The sequence below is a fragment of the Colossoma macropomum genome, unplaced genomic scaffold, assembly GCF_904425465.1.
Source record: "Colossoma macropomum unplaced genomic scaffold, Colossoma_macropomum, whole genome shotgun sequence".
NCBI lineage: Eukaryota > Metazoa > Chordata > Actinopteri > Characiformes > Serrasalmidae > Colossoma > Colossoma macropomum.
This window is the reverse complement of record NW_023494804.1, coordinates 25,381,323-25,407,824: the sequence shown is the minus strand read 5'-3', so window position 1 is coordinate 25,407,824 and position 26,502 is coordinate 25,381,323. Positions and strand designations below refer to the sequence as shown.

The 26,502-nt window shown below is 39.2% G+C and overlaps 1 protein-coding gene across 4 annotated transcripts in view; it reads left to right on the top strand.

Annotated features, from left to right (window-relative positions):
• Positions 1 to 3,110: 3,110 nt before the first annotated feature.
• Positions 3,111 to 26,502, top strand: part of tln1 (talin 1) — an 82,461-nt gene continuing 59,069 nt past the window's right edge. For all 4 annotated transcript variants that reach the window (XM_036595744.1, XM_036595743.1, XM_036595742.1 and 1 more), the window contains exons 1-2: positions 3,111 to 3,299; positions 23,713 to 23,783. The gene's annotated coding sequence lies outside the window, so the exon portion shown is untranslated. The remainder of the gene's footprint in view (positions 3,300 to 23,712; positions 23,784 to 26,502) is intronic.

The window sequence follows — 26,502 nt, the reverse complement described above, 5'->3', positions numbered from 1 at the left end:
CAAGATGTTAAATCTTTCTAGACCCAAATTAAGTGTAAGCCTACATTTAAAAGTCTATTTAATGTTTTTTCAATAGTATTAATAGTGACTAACCAATGACATAACATTGTAGACCAAGACTCAGGAAAAGAAAAGCCTTATTATTGTTCTCTTTACTTTTAATTTTATAATATGTTAGCATAGGGCTGATTTATAGTAATTGAACTATTTAAGCTTTGATAAATTTGTATTTTTACCGTATTTTGTAGTAGTTGTTAGATGGTAGAACTGTAGAAGCTGGCCTGACAAAAGTGAGGCTATTTAAATATTAGGAAATATTTAAAACCTTTTTTCCAAGAATACCTTGTGTCCTTTTAATACTTCTTAAGAGAAAAGGAAGGGAAATCACATTTATGAAGATCTTCTTTTTTAAGACACAGTCTGTGGCTTTTAGTCCAGTACTATATATAGAATTTGAGTATTTTGTTGCTGTTTTGTAGCTTACAAAACACCTGGTGCATGAAGCAGATAAACAAATTTCCGTCCACTCTGCAGTGATACAGATGGGAAGATGCGCTGGCTGAACATTCACACATCAACACAACATGCAGCGGTTCAGCATTGTTGATTGGATATTATGAACTAAACCATAAAAAACAAACAGTGTAACAGGAAGCAAAAAAAAAAGGAAAAAAAATCGATGATTCTTCAATAATGCCTCAAATAAAGTCCTCAGTGCATCTCATTACATCACTGTTACCTCAGTGAACCCAAAATATTAAAGCAGGCAGTTTACATTTAAGTTAGTATAATTATTGTATTAAGTGGAGCAGATTTGCCGTTTATACAGAGATTTCAAGCACTCACACGTTCTCTCTCTCTCTCTCGCTCGCTCTCGCTCGCTCGCGTACTCACGCGCGCCCCTGGCGCGTCACTATTTGCATGAGCCAAGACTGAAAACTTACGATAATATTAAACACGGTTCATTTTGTCGCGGCGTCAAGACGGCAAAAAGACTGACTTAAGACCGCCACTTGACCACCTTACACTAAACGATTGAGATGACGCGAGCGCGACGCGACTCTAGCAAGACCCTCATGATTTTATTCCGACAACTGATATTTGTCTGAGACAGTGAAATTGCTTGAAAAGTCGTTTGGTGTAAGGCCAACATTATGTAACGCTTTTCTGTGAGTGAGCTTTTAGAGGCATTAAATACTTCAGATGTTTGGTTCCTGTCACTACCACTGTGAACAATTCTGACTCAGAATTGAACAGGCTGTGAGTATTAAATCCAAAGTTGAGCCTAGTCAGAGTCTAAAAAGGACATTTAATGGAGAATAGTCCTCATAGTGAAAGTGTCATCTATGCCCCCAGATGACTGAAATGATCAGCGGTACTTAGATTGCTTTAACAGTTTTGTTTGCTTAGCTGGAGCAACAAATAAGTGCAGTTAACATTGACCCTGTTTACTGACCTATACTGGGCCAATCTGCTCTTCCATGATGAAAACCAGACGACCCACAGAGCACGGTGGACCGGACTTCTCCAGAGAGTCAAACCAAAAAAGCATGCAAGTCTTGAGTTTAGCAATATCATCATTTTACCCACTCATATTGTGGAACTGAAAGCTGGTGGGCAAGACATCATTACTGCAGCACAAAGCTCTGCTCTGACAACACTGCTGGACATGCAGCGGCCATTTTTTGGACCCTGTCTTTGACTAAATGCCATTTCAAATGTGAATGAATACAGTGGCTTTTGTTTATGACTACTGTCTGATTTTGTAGGTCTTTTTGGACAACCAGGTTCATTTTCTCTGTTTACTTTACACCTTTAACTTGTCTTAGGCCCTTCTGCTTTCTTTTGCTTAAGGCTTACAGCACATTATGACAACAAATTGAGGAATATAAATACAATGTATTTGTAAAGGGCCCATATCCTACAATTTATTTTCCCTTATTTTGTTTGTGTAGGTTTATGTGCCAAAAACACTTAATTTTAATTTTTACACGACATTTACCAAACTCTCAATATCCCTTACAATTAAACGGGCTTTAACAGTGCCTAATATATGTAAATGATGTCTGTTTTGATTGGCTGTCAGTCCAGCCTGAAACACTCCTCATAACATAATGTGAACGGCTGCTTTTGGCGTGTTAAACGAGACTGCTGTTTTACCACCGTATACCACAAGATGGAGCTATTATGGTGGGCCTGTTCTCTGACGTAAAAAAGTAGAGCTGCACAACTTTTCCCTTTTTCTTTGTAAATGTTTCTGTTTATTGCGCCAAATAGACCACATTTCTAATGACCAGTGAGCTGATGGTGTACTCCTAAATCAATGGCTGGAAAAAAACAAACAAAATATCTGACCCTGAGGGTAAAGGTCATTAACTGCGTCCTTGGAGAAAAAAAGAAAATAAAAACAAAAGAATAAAAAAAATGAACCTTTACATTCTCCTCCGTCTATATCTGTGAAGATATACGGCATTCCAGACGTCGTTGGCTTTTTGTTGCTGAGGGAAAAAGGCATCCGGTTCTTGAAATCTGCCATCTCTCTACGCCCTCCTCTCTGCATAGCTCGGAGCGATGAGTTTTTTTTTCTCCACCTGTTTTCCGACAAGTCTAGCCTCCCGGAGCTATGATTGGCTGAGAGTTAAAAGCTAATACTCACGAGGAGGAAGAAGAATGAAGCGGTACATGTTATTCTTTTAGGTTTTAGGGTTTTATTTGTTTCAAAGGGGCGCAATTAATGACCTCTACACTTTAACTTAGTTTGTGACCAGTTTAACCCTACAGCGCAGGCTTAACGTAACAGCGCAGGCTTAACGTACACAACATTTTGTGTAAAACGAAGTTTAACAGGCCAGTTGAAATAAATGTTATTAATTAGATAAAACCTTATAAAAATGAAAGATTTTTATGACACATCAAATTATAGGTGCTCATATTTCAATGTGTTATCAATTATGTATTGTTACATCGCATAAAATATGCTTTTGTTTTATTTATTTGTTAACATTCGCTTATTTACGTATCCAAGTATGTCACTAGGAGTGAGTGAGAACTAACAGCCAATGGCAGCTCAGGGAGGCGGAGCCTGTACGAATACGGGTGTAGAATAACGCTAGCCGGGCCGCTGCTGTAGGGTGGAGCTTTAACGCCGCCTCAAACGGACAAACGGAGGCAAGAAAAAACTGAGATTCTGACATTTTGTCAGCTTTTTCGGAACTAATATATTTTTGGCTGGGGAAGGGGACTGTTTACATCGATTATAGTCCGAAGGTGGACGACCAGAGGTGAAGGAAAACGGGGAGGTAAGGAGAAGAAAAGTGAAATATGTACTCGAAAGAAAGGTTTTGTAAAAAACTTTGTGAAGGGTGGGAAGTTCCTTCCGACGAGTCGCTCTCACTGAACATTTTTTCTATGTATGGCCTGTAATGTCCCTTCGTACTGTCAGAATTGGACGTTTAAAGTGTTTAATAAAGTAACGGTTCGAATAAATCACTATACGTGTAAAAACAAATGATGTGAAGTGGAGAGGGTGCTGGTGAACGCAGAAATGTTTAGCTAACTTTAGCTATCAGCTTTAACGGTTAACACTAAACCAAACCTGTGGAAATGTGAACACGGAAGAATAACTTAGTTAGGTTAGCTAACTCACATACTTTATCAGAAAAGCCTTTTGTTACCTGTTATCTGTGCGAATTTATGTTTAAAAGAGTATTTTAGGTGTTGAAAGACCGTAACGTGACTCGCCACAAGAGTCAGTTAAGTTAGTTTATGGGACTTTTGGCAACTTTAAGTAAGTGAGCTAGGAAAGGTTTGAGCCTCGGCCTATAACGGTCAACTTTCTGCCTGACGTCGCGTAGGTAGCAAATGTGTAATAGCATGTATGACTGAACTAGACAGAAAAAAAGAGAGAGAGAGAGAGAGAGAGAGACAGACAGCATAGCCGAGCTACGAATCACCTTGACTGTCATACTCGCCATGCTTACTCATAGATTTGCAGATTGCAACCCTCTCTATATACACTTCTGTGTATTTTCTCCATCATGCTACGCACGTAGAAAAACTACATTTTATAAAACACTGAGAGAGTAGATTGTGTATAGAAGAAGGAATGTCTAATGTCTCTATACACTAATGTTACATGTCCAAAAATATCACTGTTTGTATAATCTCCATAGAAAAGTATTGTCAGTAGATTAGGACGCTCTTGGAAAGCTACTCGTGAGCCTATGTTCACCATGCCCAGTTCCATGCGTGGGCTAGAGGGGTATTAAGACCCCCCCCCCCTCAGCTTTTGGCTGTGAAGCAGTTGAATTGCCTTTTCTGGAGTAATGAAACACCATCCAGTACCTTTGCTATGAGTTGGAGTTGCGTTTGTGATCCAGAACTAGTCATGCAACATCAGTATCTGACCTTACTAAAACTGTTGTGGCTGAATGCAATCAGATCTTCACAGCACTGTCCCAGCATCATGGGTAAAGCCTGATCAGAAGAGTAGAGGCTGTTACTGCAGCAAATGGGGACCATCCTGCTATTAATACTCTTGATTATGGGGAAAAAAAAAGCTACTGTCTAAAAACGTTTGGACATAACTGTACTACACATCTTGGCTTTATACTTGCTCCAAGATTTATAGATTAGAGGTCTTTAGTTACATACATGTTTCTTGCTGCAGTTTTGATATACACATACAAAAATGACTTCATAGCGCACTGAGAAAGATTAGAATACGTCCAAGTATATTTTATATGTGGCTGTTTCCCAAGATTGTCAGTGTTGCACCTGTTAATTTAGCAGATAAAAATATTACCTTTGCTCCCTAGCCTGTCTTAAATGTATAGAAGTCCCTGGTGTAGCCCAGCTGATGGCTTTAGTTAATGTTAGTAGTAATCGTGGCTCGTCCCCCACTGTCCATTCCAGTGTGTGTGTTCCTGTCCAAGTGTGTGGTAGCTGTGTTGGATGGCATTGTGTGTGGCTGCAGAGGGGCTGCCAAAAAGATGATATCTGAGTAAAAGCCTGTCTTGCAAATAGTCTGCAGGAATTTGGGGGACCTGGAGTATCTTATTGAGGATCTAATGATGTAGATCTTCCTGTATCAACTGTGCTAAATGATGATTTGCACTTACATTTCATTATTAAAGTAATGGCTCAGTGAAAAATCTAATTGACACAGTTTTTATCTTTACCCCAAATGTACTCGATCAACTAGACATGTTTTGTGTTTTAAGTTTGCTTCTTTAGTTTCGTGCTAGAGCTTCGAGTCTGATATTATAGTAGTCTAGATTTTTAGATTTCCATTTCTTGTTATCTACACTAGCTTCATAGCTGCAGAATAAAAATAAATAATTAAACAAGCAAGCATCAGGTATCAAACATGTCATGGCCAGTCTACTCTGTGGTGTGATATTTTCTGTGAGCCTTGTCTGTTCTTCTGTCATTGGTTGAGTATTTTAGCTTTAGAAAGTATCATATGCCTGTATTCTATAGTTAAATCCTCAGATATCGTTATATTGCATATTGGTTCATGTGTTTGCATGTCTTCATGTTGAACATGTTAAAATGGTTTGCATTTCTGTAGTTTATTATTTGGCACTGATCAGCTAGTGAAACTGTTGTTTTCATAAAAGCTCATATGCCAAATGTAACTGTAGCTGGCATCAAAAATGGCATATGATAGGCTGACTAGTTTGGTGTAATTATGAGAGTAAACACCGAGTCCGCTCCAGCAGAACCGTCACTCAGCGGATATCTGTTAGTCAAGGTTCGTGGGTGTTGTCACTGAAAAATTGCTTTATGACCCAACAATTAATTTTGTGCCGTATGACCCACATTCTGCAGAAAGCGGGCCTTGTTTCAGAGTTATCATTCTGCCTTGATGGATTGAACACGATTTGGGGCAGTGAAGCCCAAGGCATTCTCTGGCTTCTTCCTTCCCTTTTTCTTAGGTGGTTGAAAGAGCATTCAGTTCAATTACGTCTTGCAGTGCCTCAGACTTCTTGGTTTATGTGAGTTAAACTCCTCTGCCAAGAGGCAGCTAATTTAAGTGAGCTGCAGGGTGGATGTTGGGAGTCTTGGAAGTCAAGAATTGTTGGGATGCAGATCTACATTGTGTGTTTACTCATTCAAAGATGAAGGCTATTTTTGAAACTGTTTCCTGTTCATGTATATCAGGGGTGTAACAATATGCACAGTGATGCAGCACATTTTTGATATTCAAGTAAAAAAATTTCAGCATTCATTTTGTTTTTATTAAATAATGTATATCATTATATTCAAATACATATAGCGAAATTATGTAAAAATTGCCTAAAGTTTGTCTTTGTATGAACATGATGTTTATGGAACTCTGGAATATTGTGTGGCTGTTGAGGGCTGCTGTTGTAGTTATGGCACAAAACCTACTGTTTATGTGCACTGGTCATTTGGAGTAAATAATGACCACTCAAGGCCTCACTCAATACTGCAGACTAATCAATAAAGCTGGAGGGGAGCTGGGTATTCAGAGTGGATTGGCGAGTATATTGACTTTGGCTTGGTAAACAGCTGTGTTGTCCCATCAGTGCATGTGAACTTGATCCTCTTGTTCCTTTTAGCAAACTGGGGATCTATCATGCTTACTGGGAAAAATGCTTTAGCTATTGATTGTGATTGCCTTTTACGTGAAGGGTGAGCGGCTCCTTTCTATTAAACTATTATTCTTTAGTTTCTTAGAGCAGCTATTCAGGATGCCACCTTGTATCTCTTTCCTGTTATTGTCCCTATTGTCCTGTTATTGAAAACGGTGACGCAGCAGAGACGTTACTTACAGTGTATCGTTGACGGAGACCCTGTCTCGTCTGCCTCTCCAGGGTCCTCAAAAACTGCCCCTCATGCATATTTATATCAGTTTACTAGTCTTAGCCTCATATGCTGCACCCACAGAGGTACATGGATTACCTGGTGTATACTGTATGTAGTATGTAAGATTATTGAATCTTGACACTTAATGTTGTTGACTAGTTGTACATTTGTGTGTCTGTACTTCTGTGTTTTATCTGCCCAGTGGCTAAATAACTTTTGTTTATCAAAAATTGGCAAGTAGTTTCACACAGTGACTATAGTAACCTTTTTGTAGCAAAAATGTGTAGAATCGTGTCTTAAAAGGTTATTCAGGAGTTTGTTTGAAGCAGTTAATAGCAAGTTAAATGATGTTGAGTTGTTGTGTATCACTTTGTTTCACGAGGTTCTGTTTTTGTTATATTACCACAGAAACAATTGTTTATGGTTGGTCATTTTACATGTCAGTCAAAAGGACCTTTCCTGTAGGTGTTTTGACAATACATATATTTTCAGGTTAGATACAGTTTCCAATTTTTAGGTTAAGATTTAATCCAAAACCCGCTTGGGTTTTCAAAAGTTTGGATAGTGATCCAACCAGAACAGTAAGAATGATATAAAAGATGTGAACGATGCTGCTACAGCATGTTGCCTAAGCAGGTCCAATCTGGCAAGCATTGTCTGCCCCTGCCCGCTGCTGCATACAACAAGGTTGCCATTGATGGCACACTGTATATTATTGTAGCAGGATGGTGGGGAATGAAGGCTCTCTTTGTCTGTTTGAGAGGGGCTCTGCAGGCGAATCCTGCTGAGACAAGAAGAAGAGAGGTGTAGCACAGGAGGACAACCTGCTCTCTGCTCATGACCCTGACCAGGAGTCTCTTACCAGCCAATCTAGATCATTTCACAGGCAAACGATTAGGTTAACCTCCATCTGTGTGCATGTACATAGCTATAAGCACTTTGCCGTCACATGGAACCTTTTAAATAACTTCTCTTAACCCTGTTTCAGATTAATACCAGTGATAATATTTTCACTTGTTTGACTTTCTAGGTTGACAGACCACACATTGCTGATTTTAAGATAAAAAAAAAAATCAAAACATGAATCATTCCTCATAGAATAGTCCATTTACAAGCGTGGTCTTTGATATTTACATCAAAGAAAATAAGTATTGTTGAATGATATTGAATGTTTATGGATTATGAACATTTGACCAAGCTCCGTTACCCAATTCTAGCTGCAACATGCTTGTCTATACAAATTACAAATTTGTGGAATAGGCTGACCCATTTAACTTTGATGTGCATAAAAAGATGATTTTTTGACCTCAGCCGAACTTCATGGACTAACTTGCATTATACGGCTGCATGTGTCATAGAATAAAGATATGCAACAGTGCCTAAAGGCTGAAGTTTTAGTGCTTGTTTGTTCTTGCAGTCTTTGATGTGCTAAGAATTATTTCTGTATTTGGCTTTTAAGTTGTTATTGTTGGTTATCTGCTTTTTCACATGGAGTGCTGCTTCAGTTGAAGTGTTAATGATGTTTCTTTTTCATAGTGTTCTGCCTAGTTTTAGGCAACAACAGAGTAACTGGGAACTTTTTTCAGGTGTAACATTTTAACAGCAGGAGTGGCAAATTGTCTTCCTTTAATTCATTTACTGGTATCAGCTCTACTTCTTCACACTGGACCTCCTGTTCTCAGAGAAGTCTCAGGACATTCCCCAAGAAGCAGACAATACATAATGAAATAATTAACTCACACATATAGCGTGTTTTAATGACCCTTCTCTTCCCATTAAAAATGTCTTTAGTTTCCATAGTTATGAAGTAGTTTTGGTTCATCTAATATGTAACAACGAAAACATCACTGATTATGGCTGTTTGCACTGTTTAAAGCCATGGCACACCATTCTGATGTTGGCAGCATGGCTGCAACTAATAGTATATTATTGTACGTTATGCATATTATTATTGTAATTATTTATATACTTTACTAATAGACCCATTATGATTTTGATTAATATGAAAAGGGACAATTGCTGGTATTAATTAACTATATATACAGTATTTTATTTATTTCCTTCTGCACAGTGCAAATTATAATGCAATACAGTCGCATGCTGTGCCAAGTGAGCTTGGATTTAGACAATTTACAGGTATTTTTATTGTTATTAAGTGCCGTTAAGTCGACTCCGACAGCCGACCATATGGATAGTGTTTCTCCAGAATGTCCAGTCTTCTGTTTGGGTCTTTAGGCTTTTTAATGTCTTATTTATGATATCTTTGGTTTTGTCCATCTTATTGCTGTCTGTCCTCTTCCTCTTTCATCTTATGCTGTTCCAAGCATAAACTGTATTTTTAGATTATGTTAAAGTGAATTATTCCCATATTTTTGACCTTTTGAACATTGGAAGAACTGCAGTCTCTTATCTGCATTTCCTTTTAATTAATTTGATGGGAAGTGTGACGTTGTCAAACCAACTAATCAATAAAAAGATTCTTTGCTGACCACTTTTGTTATATTTGTTATCGATTTAATGGAGTAATTGTTGCAGCCCTAGTTGGCTATAGGCTTTATTTTCATTTATTTTGAACGGGAGGAGAATGTTCTAGAGTCTCCCAACAATCATACACAGGTATGGCACACCAACCCCGAAGCTGGGTTTGTTGCTGTTTGTGGGAGAATGTTTTGTCCCGGTGGTCTAGCAGCTCTAGCAGCTCTAGCTCTCCCAAGGTTCAGGAGCATTTTCTTGACAACTTAGATAATGTCATTTGTTTACTGAGTGTTTGTAAAGAAGATGAATTTACAACTACTACTTCACATCAATTAGAATTACACTAAGCTACACAGGCCCTCTCATCATGGTAGCTCTACTATGGCAGAACAGCTGTAGCAAGATTCAGGAAAATGATGACTGCTGGATTTATGCCTGGAGCGTACAGCAAGTGGCCCGCGTTCTCTCCCCTTTAGGAGATTTGGACTTGTGGTTTGTTACAAGGTGCAGGAGGTTGTCTACTGCCAGTGTTTGGAGCTAGCCATATTTGGTCAAAGCAACATGTACTGTTAGTTGAACAGCGAGAGATATCTTTTAGTCGGGAGGCCAGTTGGATTCTCTCAGTCTCTAATGCTTCACAGTTTATTGAGACCATCAGGTCTGGGTGATTAAAGACCATTTCTTTGATTAATGATCTATTTGATGACTTTTTTTGTCAACCCAACTTTTTAACAGCAAACATAATTTGGAGTAATGAGCCATTGTAAAATGTTTATGTTTGTGTAATTTAGAAACTTTTATTTTCTCTGTTTGGGAGATTTCATGTATTTTCTGTATATTTTTTGTGTTTGTGTTTATTTTGTATACATATGTATTTATTTATTTATACTTTCATTGTATACATTTTATCTATAAAAACTTTAGCTAGTCTTTCACTCCATGTTCAAATTGATCAATGACAAAGACCAGGATACAAATATGTTACTATTTTAAGTCAATTTGATGTCTATTATTAGTAATTTCTCTGAATGGTGTTAAGGCATTGGAGTTCTAGGGAAGAGGTATTAGTCATTCAGCAGTGTGAACATATGATTGCCAAATGTCTAGAACAAAGGTCATTATGAGTCAACAAAGCAAAAGGAAATATCACAGGGGCTGGAGCTTTAACAAAAAACCACAAAGTGCCTTAAGCTGGAAGCCAGTACCTACTGTACTTCCTTTTCTCACAAGATCCATTCTTATTTAGACATTGCCTTTACTTTGCTAGAATCAGCAACAACAGCTTATGGAGAAAGTTCAGTGAGGCATCCAGCGGCCTTGTCTGCATTTAGCAGTGGTTTACATTATGTGACAGAACTGAGGTATACAAAACTGTTGTGTGCAGCATTTGGCTAAGGGTGTACATTTAGCAACAGATATCTGGGATAGCTGGAGTATTGTGTCATAACTGTAGCTGGAGTGTGTCCTAACTAAGCCAGTCTACCACAGGGTCCTAAATCACTTGAGGCCCATATGTGTGAATGAAAACACCCTTCTGTACCTGCGTTGTACAGAAAAATGTGTTGTTTGTCTTTCCTCATGGCTTTAAAAAGGCACGTATTTGTATTTGCACACCTTGTCCCATAAATTGTTCATGCCACCTACAGCTCAGGTGCTATAAAGTAGGCTGCTATTAAAGTATGGACGTTGAATAATACATTTTTAATCTTCCCTCCACGTTTCACCTTGGAGTCCTCTCAGACCAACAGCAGTGACTTGTCTGATTCTCTTAGTCTGTCTGATCATGTCTTCAGTGTTAGAACAATATATTGCTGTTGTCGGAAGAAAACCTCGTATCTCCATTTTTTACATAATTTGAAATTACCCGTGGTCCTATATATTGTGTATAAATTTCATGATGAATGGACCAACAGAAATGACCCGAAATTACTTGGAAAAAAGTCTGGTTCCGTTTACTTACATTAAAAGTAAAGTAGGTTTTTCCTTTTCCTGTAAAGTTGTAAATTTGGAGATACAAGGTTTTTTTTTTCTGACAACAGCGATATGTATTTTGTAAGAGGGTAAAAGCAGCGTTCAGCAGCATGTTATGAAAGCTCTTATAGTCTCGCAGAGTTGCAGAGCTTTCAGGAGAACAATAAATACTGAAGGTCTGCAGTTGTTGTCTTGAACTTTAGGTGGTGAAACCAAGGAGCATAATTGTGGTTCATTGTTGGGCATTTGGCGATTTGGAGCAGATGGTCTTTAGTTTGGCTAGGGGCAACAGCTGCATTTTGCAGTCGTGTCCGTGGACATGTAAATGACGGAAGGCATGGAGATGGACTTGCTGTCATGTGTGGGAATGCAGCTGAAGGAATGTGAGGCCTTTGTTACTGGCGATCACTGTCCATGTTTTCTCAGGATGTATGAAGGAGTCCTGCCTTCAAATCACTTTCTATTTTGTTTGTATTCGTTGAAGTCTGGCAGGAACAGCTTTTGCATGAATTATCCTATCTTGAACATAATTCATCATATACTAAGGTTGTGCCCGGGCAGCTTTGTGGTGCTGTTGTGTGTTTGCTTCACCAGGCATTGGAGCGTTTTTAGATTTTGCCTTATGTAATCCTACCTGGTGAACAGGCTTCACCCTCAAAGGGTCTGTAGACAGTTGAGCACAGATGTGAAAGTCCCATGAAAGAGAAGGGCTGGCAAATGTATCCTCTCAGCTAAGAATACAAATTGCTACACTTTCCTCACAGGAGATAGTGCTGCATCCTACTTCCTCTACTGCTTTTTTGCCATCTTTCATACAGCTAAAATCTTTTGCACTGAAAAAGACAAGACTGTATTTGGAACTAGCCATCCATTCACATAGGTGTTTACAGCTGCTTGTCTTCAACAGTACTGGAGTTACTGAAAGCTGCGTGACTGTTTTTTCTTATCAGAAGGCTCTTTGTTCTCGGAAAGTTGCATTTGCTATTTTTGTTTTCCTCTTAACATGTTTCATGCGTCTTTTATCTACCCATTACTATTTGAATTAATTGCTTACATCATTGCATTATTAAATTTCTGTATCAGCACTCAGTCTAACATGGGAAACACACATACACACACTTTTTCTCTCTATCTCTCGCTCCCATTTGTCATCAGTTTGATAAACTCGGCTGGTGGACAGGAACTTAACAAATATGACCTCAATTAGCTTGACACAGAGGTTTTACAAGGACACAATAGCAAGAGAGTGACAGCGTTTCACAGTGTAATTGGATTAATGACTTAGGACCCACCACTACTCGGGACTAAAAAGGAGCTGTTCACGCAGTGGTTGTTCTCAGTATGGCATAAAACTGTCATTGTTGCGCTAACCATGGCTTTGTGAGAGTGTGGGCCGTCTCCTCCCCCTGTTGAAGACCTGCCATTATTAATATCAAACTATGGCTGTGCACTGCCCGCTGCCAAGTTTTCTGATTGATTTGCAGTCTGATTAAGTTGCTATTCACTTTCTTAAGGAGTAAAGATACACCAATCTTGCTTTCTCTCTCAATATCAATTATGATACCTGAATTTATAATTCAGTACTGAGTACCAATCCACTAGCAGTGTTTTTTTTTCCCCCTCCATCCATCCATCTTCTAAACTGCTTATTCTTCTGGGGGTCCTCTCAATTTAAAATCTGGGTTCCTTGCTGTGTGAAATTGCTTGTGATCATTCTTGCAATAGCTACACATTAAAAGAGAAGCACATAAGAATACATAACGTATGTGCTTTAGACAGCGTTACAGATGAAAGTGGCCCAATTTTACGCCTTATTGTGATAGATATGATGTTTTCAGAGCTTTGTAAACACAAAAATCCAAGCTTTTCAAATCTAGTCTAAGTCGTTTTCAGATGTGTTCTTAGATTGGGTATATATGCCATTTGTGACCATGCAACCTAAATGAGAACAGTCAGATCAAAATTCATGAGCATATTGCGGTCATCGTCCATTGTCGGCAGCGAGGCAGCAGCAGCTAACCTGCAGTTTCTGTCAGTCATAGCTGCGAAAGCGTGAAAGCATCTGGCCTTTCTCCCTAATCATTAACAGCTGAGAGTTGTTCAGAGCTAATGATCTTTGTGCTGAAGGCTGGTGCTGCTAGTTTGTTCATTTGCTGTTGTTCGTGACGTGGATGGATCATTTACATAACACTGTTGATTAGGATGTGCGCATGTGGGTCATTTCAGTTCACACTAAAGACAGATACGAGTCACTTGCAAACAAAAGTGAACCATCAGGGCAGAAAGGCCAGATGTGAGAAATAAGACTTTAAAGTAAACACAGCCTAAGAAACCGTACCAAATGTGGATTGGTCCTCTGGCTGGTACATGATTTGTTTACCCCTTAAAATACCCAGGCTTATTACATTCAAAAGTCTATTATACAGTAACCATATGGACTACACTGGCTGAGTGATGGCTAAGTTATAGAAGTGTGCAATAGATGTTGGTAGATCCTGGCTATTGAAAGTGTTCATAAATGCTGATGTTAGAAGTGTCAGAAAAAGAATTTTGAGTCTAGAAAAGAGAAGAATTTTGCGAACTCTTTCTGTTAAAGCATCCTGGCAGCTATATACTGTACCAGTGTTGTCATTCTATTAGTCTACTCTGATAACCAAATTTAAAAGTCTTTAGCTCCCAATTTTAGGTCCTAATTCAGGTCTCTTTATCCAGTTTTGTTACTGGAAAGCTTTCAGACATGGTAGTTCAGCTAAGCTGTACGTTCATGTATGTGCTTTTGTGTCTCTCTGTTTTTCCTTTGTATCAGAATTGCTGTCAGCTTTGATTGATCAGTCAGATAAAGTTTCTCTGTTGCCAACAAAATGTTCCAAATCAGCTCCCCGTTCACATTCCTCCGTCCCTTGGGGAGTCAACAAAACAAGTGTGTTCCTTTTGCTCACTCTGTGTCAGGGAACGCTCCCTTCCTCCTCCCAGCCTGTCTTCTCTCTCCCTCCCTCACTTCTGGCCTAGAGTCCGCTGAGAATCACTGTGGAATTCCAGAGGAATGTGCCATGGAATTGAGCCATAAAGCCGCCCGGGAAAAGCAACTGTGATGTCTTTAAAGAGTGTGTGCTCCTGCCCTGGATCCAGCACCACTTTCTGCAGATCAGACCTTCCCCTTTGGTGTTCACATTAGTTACATGAGATCGCTGAGGTGAAGGAATGGGCAATATCTTGATATATTGTTATTTTGATAAATTACAATATTTTTATTATTGTTGAAACAACTGCATGAATCATTAGTTATCATTAGTTTTATTTAGATCATTTATGGCCTGTTAACAAATAGTGTATAGAAACTTCATAGTAGCAAGCAACTAATTTGATGTAAACATGTTATTTTGTTATACATTTATTTTTTCCGGATGATTGATTTTTATCCTTTTTGATTTTTGATCCTTTTAATCTTTTTTCCAAACATTTTAGTTTAAAAAATAATTGTATTGAGTTTTAATAGACTTTTTAAAAATATGACACTAGTGTTTTGCTGGTGCTGTTTCTCTTTTTGTCCCACTTGTTTGCAAGCTTCCTAAAAGCAAAATATTGTGAAACAGAGTGTGAATTGCAAAAATGTCTTAAAATATCATGTTATATATTTGCCATATTGCCCGCCCTTAAGTAGGTGTTAATTGTATTAGGAAACAAGATGTCAAACCAGGTGGCATTTATTTTAGCAGAACATTCTATGATTTTCTTTTTTTGGCAAATTATTCTTTAAAAGCTGACTGCTGGTGTGTTTCACATCATTTTCATTTGAGCAGTTTCTTTGCAGACATTTGCAGGTTTGTATCCAAAATGCCTTTGTACACCTCTGAGTTCATGATCCATCAATGAACACAAGAAAAACAGCAAAGACTTTGACACTTCCACCTCTGTGTTTACAGTACCGTTAATGCAGTACAGTACCGCAGTACTCTGGTTGGAATTCTTCTCCGGCTTCTCTCCAAATAGAGAGTCTCCCACCAGTTTGAAATGCTAAACTTTTTTTCCTGAAACAAATATTTTTGTTAAGCATTTTATGAAGTAACCTAAATAACCTTTGGTAAACTTTAACAAAATTCCAGATGCTTTTGGGACTACTGTATGGTAATAGTATGTACTGTGCTATTCCTTTGGAATCAGTTGACATTTCATTATTTTTACTTCATTATTAATATTGATATTTTCCTTTATACCCCTTGCATCTCTAACATTTGCCAAAATATGGTCAGTAACCTTGATCTGATGTTGTTAGGTTCTTATAATGATCCTTAAATTGATTTTAAGCATAAAAATCACATGCACTGTGCATGGCTTTCCACAAAGTGTATTGCATCCATATAGCTTTGATAGTTTTTTCCTTTGAAGACTAGTCCAATTTACCATGGGCCTGAGATCCTCCATGCCTGTTAATTCTAGAACGTGAGAGTGAATTCTCTGTTAGTGTGTGCAGTAAGATTAGACCTGCAGGATTTGCTCAGCAGATTATGCTTCAACAGATGTTCTAGAGCTATTGCTTACATTCCCCCATGCTTAAGCCATCAGTGTGTTGAGAGTCCTGCCAGCAGAAGACATGGCGGAGCTCTCTGGTGGACTTTACAATACTGTGCTGGAATTCACAGTTTGTTGGCACTTTTGCTGGGTCAGTGCGAAGAGCTCCTGTCCAGAGCCTTGACCCTTTAAATGCTAGTTGTCTGTGGGTGTATCATGAGAGTAATGTCAAGATTGATGTTATGACATGAGTATTCATGGAGCATATAGTGGATTAATAATTTTCATGTGATTCTCTCTACTTAGGCAAAGAAATAAATGTCCATGGTAATGGTGACTGTATGCTACAGATGCAGCAGACTGAGATTAGGCTGAATACTGCTGGAGTATTCCTTTAATGTAGGCATTTGCATTATTCTTGAAAAATTTGATCCCTGCACAGAGGCAAATGTTACAGAACGAGAATGAGAACACTTGGAACATCCCATATTTAGATGTGCACAATTGTTGTAACCAGGCGCAAGGGCGTCAAAACAAGGCTGAGACGCCAGGCGCGTGTTGTATAAATACACAGAGGTCTTCTGCCATACAGAGATAAGTGACATTAATATTCATAAATCGTACTGCTACTGTTAACTCTATTCTGCAGAAGACCGATAGGAAGTGAGTGGTTAGATAAACCTGTTGGGAGACGAGGTGCCTCATCTTGTGGATGGAGATATTGGATCGCATGGATGGCAAACGTCATAATGCAGAACCACTGTCCTTCAAATTGAGGATTGGGGAAGTGACTCAGCAGTGTTACTGCTGCTGCTGAATTCTGTCCACACCTCTTTCGCTACTTGTGGGCCTGTATCTGGAACCATCTTTATGTTGCCTCCCAAAAAACCTAATTTGTGTCATTAAAGCTAGACATGGAACATTAAAAAAAAATATCTTGCTTCTGCCCCCACAGTGAGTGTTTAGCGGATTTTAAATGTAGGTGTCCCACAAAGTGCCTTTTATTAACCAAGAGTAGGGATCATCCCCTTGAAGCGGCGCCTAGCACTGAATCAGTTTTCTATTGAATTTGCAGTTTGAACGAGAGCAAACCTTTATATCACAGGAGCTGCAATTTACTATATACTGCATTATTCAACACATGTTATATCCTACAGGTCTTAACAAAATTGAAATTGGCACACTACATGCAGCGTTCAAGCCCTATGTCTGGGGGAAAAATGAATGTATTGGTCTTCTTGGTGGGGAAAAAAAAGAACTGGAACTTAATTTATATAAATCATTCACACTTAAATTGCACTTGCAATACTGGCCAGACAGAAATAAAAATTAGATTGTTTTCCCAAATCATTCAGCCCCACCCTGAAACAGTTTTAAGTTCCTTTTTCAAGCACTGGTTCCAGTTAACTCTCTTGATTGTGAGCTCTCATACCAAGATACCACCATCCAGAGTACATAAATTAGAACAGTAGCACACAGTGGACATTATATGAAGTGCAGTGCAGTCAGTACTCTTCACACAGGCCATACAGTGCAGTGTAGAGCTGCTGCTTTGGTTGGCCTTTCAACTGATGAGCTCTGTTTGTGAGGATTTGTGTAATCTTCTGCTGAAATGACATACAGGCTCAGGCAGCTTAAACTCCCTAGATCAAACAATTAAAGGCACGAGGCATTGCTTAATTGCACCGTTGTGTGTGTATGTGTGTGTGTGTGTGTGTGTGTGTGCGCGTGTGTATGTGTGTGTGTGTGTGTATGCATATGTGGTTTTTGGACCCCCTGCTGAATGCTGACTGGCCTTCATGCTGGGTTGTGACCTTGAAATAGACATAATTAGGGTCATCGTGTTTTCCCCCATTGAGTACTTCTGCTGAGGCTTTGTACTGACTGACTGCCTGGTGTAGCTAAATTTGATAATCTTTTTTCTCTGTGTGACGGTAAAAGAAGTCTCTTAGAACGTAGTTCGCCTGACAGTTCCTCTTGTTTTGCCCAGTGACGCTTGGTAAGCTTTCGGTAGTGGTTGACCTCATCTCAAACCTCTGGGCTTCTGGGGCTCCAGCCTTGGCCCACGCTTTGGGCTTGGCTGGAGAGCAGCCACTTCCACTGAAAGTGGTGATCTAGGATCACATTCCAGCATTGTTTATGGTGGGCATGGTCTAGCTTTTTTTCTCAGAGATGATTTACGAATTATGGCTTTGGTATTTTAGAATTGAGTTTATGTGAGGATGCCTAAGAAAGGCAGTTTTATTATAGTGTTTTGACTCAGTGGTTGCCTGTCTACTAAGGGAGTGGCAGGCATCATCGTGAGATGTTTCTACAGAGGGTGACACATTTGATTGGGCTATAACAAGTCACTCATTTCATAATTTAGGAAGAATGGCTGAAGTGACTTATTTTCCAAGCTGAGTCATGTGCACTGGAGCTCTGTGGACTCTCCCTGTGTTGTTTGTTCAGTAATGTATTTGGTTCTGATAGGCTTGTTGTTGGAGAGCTGTGGCAGTGCAGTTTAATCATCACAATTTCATTGGAATTAAATGCAGTCTAGTGTCGTTTTGATCAAAAGTTCAGAGCACTGTTGCCATTGATAAGTAATGTTTAGCGTTCATAGGTTGATTTGGTTTTTGGTGCCTGAACATTCCTCACTGTCATTACGCAACATTTGTTTGATTTGATTTCTGTTTGTTATTATTTACTATAATAGTCTGACATGCTAGTTATTGTCACTGATTACTTCGGATAGTCATTATGGAGACTCCAAGAGGTCATCATGATGGAGTGGGCGGCACAGCTGGTTATGTCTGCAAGCAGTTTAAATGTTGTAGGTATAATGTTGTTAAAGAGGCATGTCATTACTGTAAATCATATCTTACTTATGAATGGTGACCTCATCAGAGAAAAGCAATAATGAAAGTTCCAGACACTGGATCGTGGCATGGCACGTTTGGACGAGGTCATAACTAGACTTGGTTGAAGGTTACATACACACAAGGCCTGGCGACGTGCGTGTGCGTGTGTGTGTGTGTAGGGTGTCTCCATCTCCTGACCCATGGATGAACCCTTGTGTACTAAATGCCTTTGCTTCCCAGCCAGACCCTTCTGCTGTGAGATCTAAAGCAGTGCAGCAGAGAGCAGCATGCAGGAAACCAGCCACAAAACTGACAGACATTGCACATCGACTTAAACAAAATAGATTGCATTAACAACCTAGTACAAAGAAGGCTTAGCCGTGCCGGCTAACTTTGAAACTGATAAAGAACTGTAATCATACTTTAACTTACTTTAACTAACATGCTTGTCATGAATTTCAAAGTTACCAGGTGGACTATTAGTCTTGAAATGCTGGGAAAGTCGAAAACATATCCAAATTCCCCCCTTAACTCAGATACTTTTGATTTATTAAGTAATCTCAAATAAGCTTAAATAATCTGAAAATGGACATTAGTATGTCGTGTACCAAAAAACATTTCTGTTCTTAGAGATGGCGCTGTATTACTGATGATGATGATGATGATGATGATGATTATTGTTATTATTAATAATAATGGATTCTAAACATTCTCACTTACAAAGCAAAAACACAAAGAATTTAAAGGAAGCCGTATTTGTTTACAGCACCCTGTGAACACCTCTTACTTAATTAACAGCTTGCAGGCAGTGTTAATCTTTTTTCTAGCTCCTCTCCTTGCACCTTGGCGCCAGTGTGAATGCGTTACTGAGTTAGTGAGCCTGTGCTCATGTTGCTCTGCCATATTCTTAGATCCTCTGCGATACGAGTACTCCAAAATTAAACCATAAACAAGGGCTCGTTCTTGCAGGGTGACGTCTAGCATGAGCACTTTCTTGCACGGTTGAGTTTTGAAAGAAAGCGAACGGGCTGTTTACTTAAATCTGGAGTGTATTGCTAATTTTATGAACAGATTGGGGAGCTATTACACAAAGCAGGATTTCTCAGTTAGCTAGATAACTTAAGCCCCAAGTTGAAAATTGTCTAATAGGAATGTCGCTCAGCTCTTTTCCCTTTGGATAGGCTTAATTATCTGGCTAAACTGGTTATAGCCACCAATTAGCATTATTATCTAACTGATTTGTCCTAACCTTTAAGCTAACCTTTAACGGACATGAGAGAATGCATTTGTGGACAGAGTATGGTTAGGTCAGTTTGTCTAAATGTATGCATGTAAAGGAGCAGTTCTGTGTGGTGTTTTCTGAGTAATTGTGATGTTGTGACAGTTTGGCATCATCTGTAATATTTATGAGGGTTTGATGCTTGTGAGTTAAAGAAGTGCTAACTATGCAGACTCTCTGAAATGTGAATTTCTTTTTAGTGCTAGCAGCTTTGACTTTGTGTAAGCAGTTCCTTCTGGTCGCTTTCAGAAATGGAAGAGGTAGTGTAATTGCTGTTCTGCGCTGAAACTTCCTCTTCTCCCTCCCTACAAGGATGGGGTGGTGTCTAGTTAGGGAGGAGACGCAGTCGGGTGGAGGCTTATTCGGATGGTTCAGCTCCAAGATCAGAAATGGCACACTTAATATTAATGCTTGATTTGACGTTGTGGCCCATGTTGTTTATTAAAAGCTAAAATTATGAAGAGTATAAGGAGTTTGAGTGCAAGTTCATAGAGCATTTTTGCATATGTTCTCTCTTAATGAAACATTGTGATTGTTAGCACAGCCTTCTTTTAACACTTTCATATGTTTGTTTTAAAATCTGTATTCCCTCCTTTTCCATAAGCTAAACAAACCCTCCCTTCCTTAACTCTAGCTCGTAATTGCACAGGATGCAGTGCTCCCAGCTGTGGGAGAATCTGTGTGTGTGTGTGTGTGTGTGTGTGTGTGTGTGTGTGTGTGTGTGTGTTTAGCGAGTTTGCTTGTTCCCTCTTTGCCTGCAGATGGCTAAAATTCCCTTTTATGGCATTGAAGGGCTTTTCAAACAGGAAATGACATCACACCATGCTGTGGCAGAGCAGGAGCTGCTTCTACTGTGCAGCATTCCACACCACATGAGTCGCCATTTGTCGAGAACAAAATCCTGACGCTCGAGTCATCTTGTCTCAAACAGAAATAGCAAGGAAACTTTTAAAGGCCATGTGTTTGTGTTAAGATGTTATTACATCTATGATGAAAATGAGTGATAGCCCCAGAAATAAAATAATTATCCTCGTGTTTGTTGGCTGTGACATGAGTGGGAGTTATATTAGCGGTTGGTGGAAAAAGACTTGTTGTCATGCAGACAGGGATAATTTAAAGGAGCTGACAACCTGACTGCAATATTAAAACCGTGGTGAATGTTAGTGGCTGTTCGTATTTGCTAAATAGACCTCTGAGAAGAGGTTGTCATTTTGTAGTCGGTGCCATGCCCAAAAATGACACTCTGAGTCTAAGCTGTTTTTTTTTTTCTGTGGGGAATATTAATGGCATTTTGAAAATTGCTGCTATTCGTTCTGAAGCTAATATGTGTTGTCCTACATAGATTTTTCCTGTAGTCATCAGTGGGTCCTCTGAGTCATGAGACTGTTAAGGAGTCCAAATACAAATATTACAACATTCAAGCTAACACCAATGCACAGTTAATTGACAACGTAACTCTGGCAACTTTACCAAAACTTTGGCAAATACCAATAAACTGTGGGTTCTTAGTACCAGTTGATATTGCCAGTTAACCAATGTAACAGTCCGGCTCTACTAAAAACATTGATGTACTTAGAGAGAGATGGAGGGGCTAAAGATTTAGTGCCTAAAACTCTTTAACCACCTCAAACCTTGTCTAAATTGTGGTCCTTTGCATTTGAAAAATCATTCTTTTAAAGCATTTTGGAGAGAATGCATGAGTATCAAGATATAGTGTTATTACCAAAACTACATCTATATCAATAACAGTTCAAAAAACCTAAAACTTTTCTGGAAATGTGGTTTCTGTCTGGATAACCTGTTCTGTTCATATCAATATTGCCTAGTACTCCCCTTTAGATCATTAAGTCTCTTGTGTTCTCTTTGTGGTGTACTGTGTTGCAAGAAATAGGGACATGTAAGAAATCCACTCACTGTGACATGAAACATTTTCTCACTGGGGTGTCTGCTGTTCAATGAGCAGGTAGCCTATATTTCTAGCCCCTGTGCTCTTGTACAATTCCCCACAGCCACTGTTTTCACTACCACTGAAGTGTTAGTGAAGTTTTAAAGTTCCACTTAAAAGTCCTGCGGTGTTAAAACTGTTCTGTTACTTCATACAGTCATTTAATTCCATGAAATTTGTTCTAGTTCTATTTAGGAATGGACATGGAAATGACATAGGACTGACTTCTAGTCTTCTCCAGTTCTCAGTTACTTTGCTGAGAAGAGTGAGCAGGTCTGAATCAGTGTTCCTGTATCAGGGTGCTGGCTGCCAGTGCTATAAATCACACGCGGTGAACTGTCTGAATGCTCCATAGCACTGCTATCAGTTCCAGGCTGCTGTTAATGATGGCTCTTTTAAGCTGCCAGTTCTAAGTTGCTGATCTTTAGCCTTGTGCCGGTTATTGGTTTAGTCCAGTTTTCTGCTTCACTTCCCTTGGTTACTTTAGTTTTTTTTCTTGAAGTCATCAACATCCACTGCATCAGTACAGTGGGTCTGTGCCTGTTTCTCAGTTGATGAACAAATTTAAGCTGCTATCTTTATGTGTGTCGCTGCTGGGGTTGGGTACCATTCACATCTGAACTGGTACTGGTACCCAGTGGTACTTTTTTCAGTACTTTGCGCGCTCTCTCTCTCTCTCTCTCTCTCTCTCTAATAACAAAAAAATAGAATTTCAGTTGTAAAAAACAAGTCCATGATTTTGTTATTGTACATTTTGTTATTTGTACATTTTATACACCACACAAAATAAAACCCCTCTGTACCTCTGTCTCCCTTCCTTTCTGTAACCTCTGCTGCTTTCACTGTTGCACAAGGGCGGGTTGAGAGTGAAATATGTTGACCTGTCAATGAAAGCAAGAGTGTAAATAACGCGTTTCACGAGCTGATGAGAACTGATGATAACAACAATAATAATAATTAAATAAAAAATATATTACACCTGACAAAGTAGAACTTTATACTACTTATGTTATATAGAAGTGTTCCTGACATTATGTCAGAGCTGCCTTGGTCGCTCTCTGCCATTGTGATGTTGTTATCGCTATCACAGTGTTTTCATACTTTAATATTTCCCTGTATACAGTACTGTTTGTTTCATACTAAGGTTTCGGACATTCTTTTAAAAATCTCATGCTACTGTTTGTTTACCATAAATAGCACGCTGGTAAGGAATTTTGATGCTGCCACTGGCTTAGTGTTTACTCACGCTAGTAAAAATGCTAAGTTAACGTCAACCAACACAGTGAAAAAATGCCCCGTTTTCTCCAACAACAACATATCCAGCTAGCTAATTAATTACCTGAAGATGTCATTGAAGTTGCCAGTATCCATTTGGTGGGTTTAACTTCTCCGCTGGCTTCAGGCATGCTGCTAATGTTAGCTGCAGCTGCTGCAGGGGACTTGGCTTTCAGTTTATAAAATATGGTACACTCTTCAGCTTTTAGATATATTTTGTGTTTGGCCAGGTTAAATGTGTTGCTATAGCAAGCTTTGCATTTCGCATTACAAATATTAGAGAAAGAATCGTCTGCGTCACGTTTAGAAAAGTGTGACCGCTCATGAGACTGTTTTTGGCTCACTATTGCTGTGACTGTATGTTTGGCGTGAACTAAAATTCGCCACCAATTAATTGAATGTCAAAAGGCACACGGTGATAACATAACTTGGTTGGTACTCTTAAAAGTATGTCAGTGGTATGAGACACTAGAGTTCGGTACTCAGAAGTTGGGCACGTAGAAGGTTTTTCAAGAAAAGCCTGTAGATAAAGATGACTGTTGTGAAAGATGGGTTGATCTCTGCCCTTTTTGCCCTCACAGATACATCAGAAGACCCCAGACCGCCGTATCCCTTTGGGAGGCCCTCTACCATCTCTAGAAGATTCCATCAGGTCCTGTCACCTTTTACTTTTATCTCTTAACTCGAAAGATGCATAATCTTTTTGCATGATTATTGGTTCAGTCCAACAAATGTCCTTCTATTCAAATATAACCTGGCCATGTTTCTCAAAAACAGTGTATTACCCTTTTAACAATCCCTTCTTTTAATGTAATGTAATGTAGTTAAACATTCACAGGTTTTTGGAAAGACATGTATAGCCTTTGTAAATGCTAGTGTGATGTTCTTTATGTAGTCCTTGCAGTTAGAATGCCAAATGAAGCTCAGGTATGGTGTGTGTACAGTGTTTGGCAGTAAATATCAAAACTATAAAAGGTACTGGATTGGTCAACATGGCAGATTGTACTTGTCTACATTGTTGTGCCCTAGATCCCATTTTAGAATAATCAGAACTTGGTTTGCCCCTCTTGACTGTGTGATGTGTGCTGTTTATCTGAAGGTGTAATAGGCACTGTCAAGAGCCCATTTAGTGAATGCTAGCAACCAGCTGTGTCAGGAAAATGTTGCCCAAGGCCACCACTTAGCATAACATCACAATTAGCATCACAATTAGCATGCCTATCACAGCTTGTATGATTTTTAAAGATGCTGGAACTGTAACAAACCCTCACATTATTAACCTACTTTATAACTATACTATTGTGACCATTTGTATCCATACAAAGTTGTTTTGCTTTCCACTTTGGTATAGATATACTCCTTGCTGTTTACTTGCTGTAAAACATCTCCAGTGTCTCATACTAATGATGCCTACGTCACGGTACTACATGCCATTATGTATGTAACGCTCCTCACTTTTTACTGTGGGACCCTGCCTCATAAATACCAGTCCTGCAGGCACCTTATGGCTGAGTTAAGTGGGGGTTTCAGATACACGTGCACAAGTTCAGAGGCACTCAGAAACAAACAGGTGTCATTCCTTAGACTTTGAGGTAATTTTCACACAATCTAAACCCTTACGGAGGGTTTTTTAGATACTAAGTGTTTGTTTAATTATCGCACAAGGATAATGCACAAGTGAACCTAAAAATTAGCACATTTCTCTTCTCACTGTTGAAATGCAAATTTTGGCAGACTCTTTTGACCAGTATCTGACCTTCTTTATCTGGTGATTAATCTTTAACTAGCAAACCTAAAATCAATGATATGACCCGATTAAAATATCAATTATAAAACTGATAGTTCAGGTTTTGAAATCTTATTGTCTGAAGTTATATTTACCACTGATAACTAGTCCAAGTTGAAGAGAACATAAGACATGACCGGGTCTATCTTTGGTCCTATCTTTGGTCTGTCTTTGGTCCCCCAGAGCCCCCCAGGTGTCCTCGTCCACCATATTCTTCTCTATAATTTTACACACCAATGCGTGATTTCCTCACACTGCTATTACACTGAATCACACTTTATATTGGAAAACATGGACAAAATAGTAGAACTACAACGTTTTTGCTACAGTGCTTTTATGAAAACAATCCTAAGCACGCTAAATGAACATCTTTATCTTTGCATTAGAAAAGACTCAAGTAAAGTATCACGTATGAGGACCACATGGATAAACCCTGTTTATGCAAATCGTAACGTTTATTCATTTGCATAATACTTTTTGTAGAGTTTCTTACATTTTTGCAGTCAGTAAATGCATGCAAGTAGAATGCAGCTTTAACACTGCAATATGAATATGAAACCAGCAGTCTCACCCACTGACACACTGTTGCCCCCCCTCAAGAAAGGCGATAACCACTTAGCTGAACGGAAACCTACACATTCATTTGAGGCTTGCTCACTGGTCTCACTTGGATATTTGTGCTTTCGCTTCAAGTGGGGGTTTTCATAGGAAGGATAGCCTAGTTGTGCAGGGCCTCGGTCATTGACCCAGGAACTAGATGCTTTCCGGCCTGCACAAGGCCAAAGTGTTGTCTATTTATATCCAGGCTAAATCAGATCTCAGACTGGCTGCGCATTGTTTCAGTGTTCTTTGATGGTGATCAGTCTTAATTCATGTGTTACTTAAATAAAATACCTTAGTACCTACTTTTGGCCTTTCCTAAGCACTTTCTCCCTTTTAAGACTCAGATGGGTTCAGATGTCACTGTTGTTCTCTTTTAGTTTTGCTGATGGTATCTCAGTTCTCAACAGAGGCAGAAGTAACTTTAAGAAATATCTTTATTTCTTTCACATGTTCTTGCTGTGTGAGAGGTATGCAGGCTGGTTGTCAGGGGAACCCCAACAGAGGAATGCACTTCAGTGTGAAAATGGGGGATCAGTAAGAAGAGAACCCGCCATTAAAATGTCCAAGCCAATAAACGATGTGTTGGGCTGTCTGCTCTCTTTCATTGACCATGCACTAGGATACTTAATGAAAATTTTATTTCCTGCCTTTGTTGTAAGAAGTCGTAGTTAATCACTCAGAAGCTTATAAATCTTGGTCTCCAATGGCTTAACAATGGCCTGTTTCAGCGAGTGCACACACACTTTGCTGTTCTTCTTCAGTGTCATCTGCTCAGAGACCTCCATTAATAGAGCTCCTTGTCTTTTCATTCCTTACACTGCCCATTTCCAGAAACAGATGCCCTGGCTGCAGTGGCTTCCGTGGCTTTTCACCCCCGTAATGACCCTTTTGAAGTAGCGATGTACCTTCTAATTAGCATAATTATTGCTTATCTTCCGATGTAATTAACCCTGCTGTTACTTCATTTTGGGTTACCTCGTTG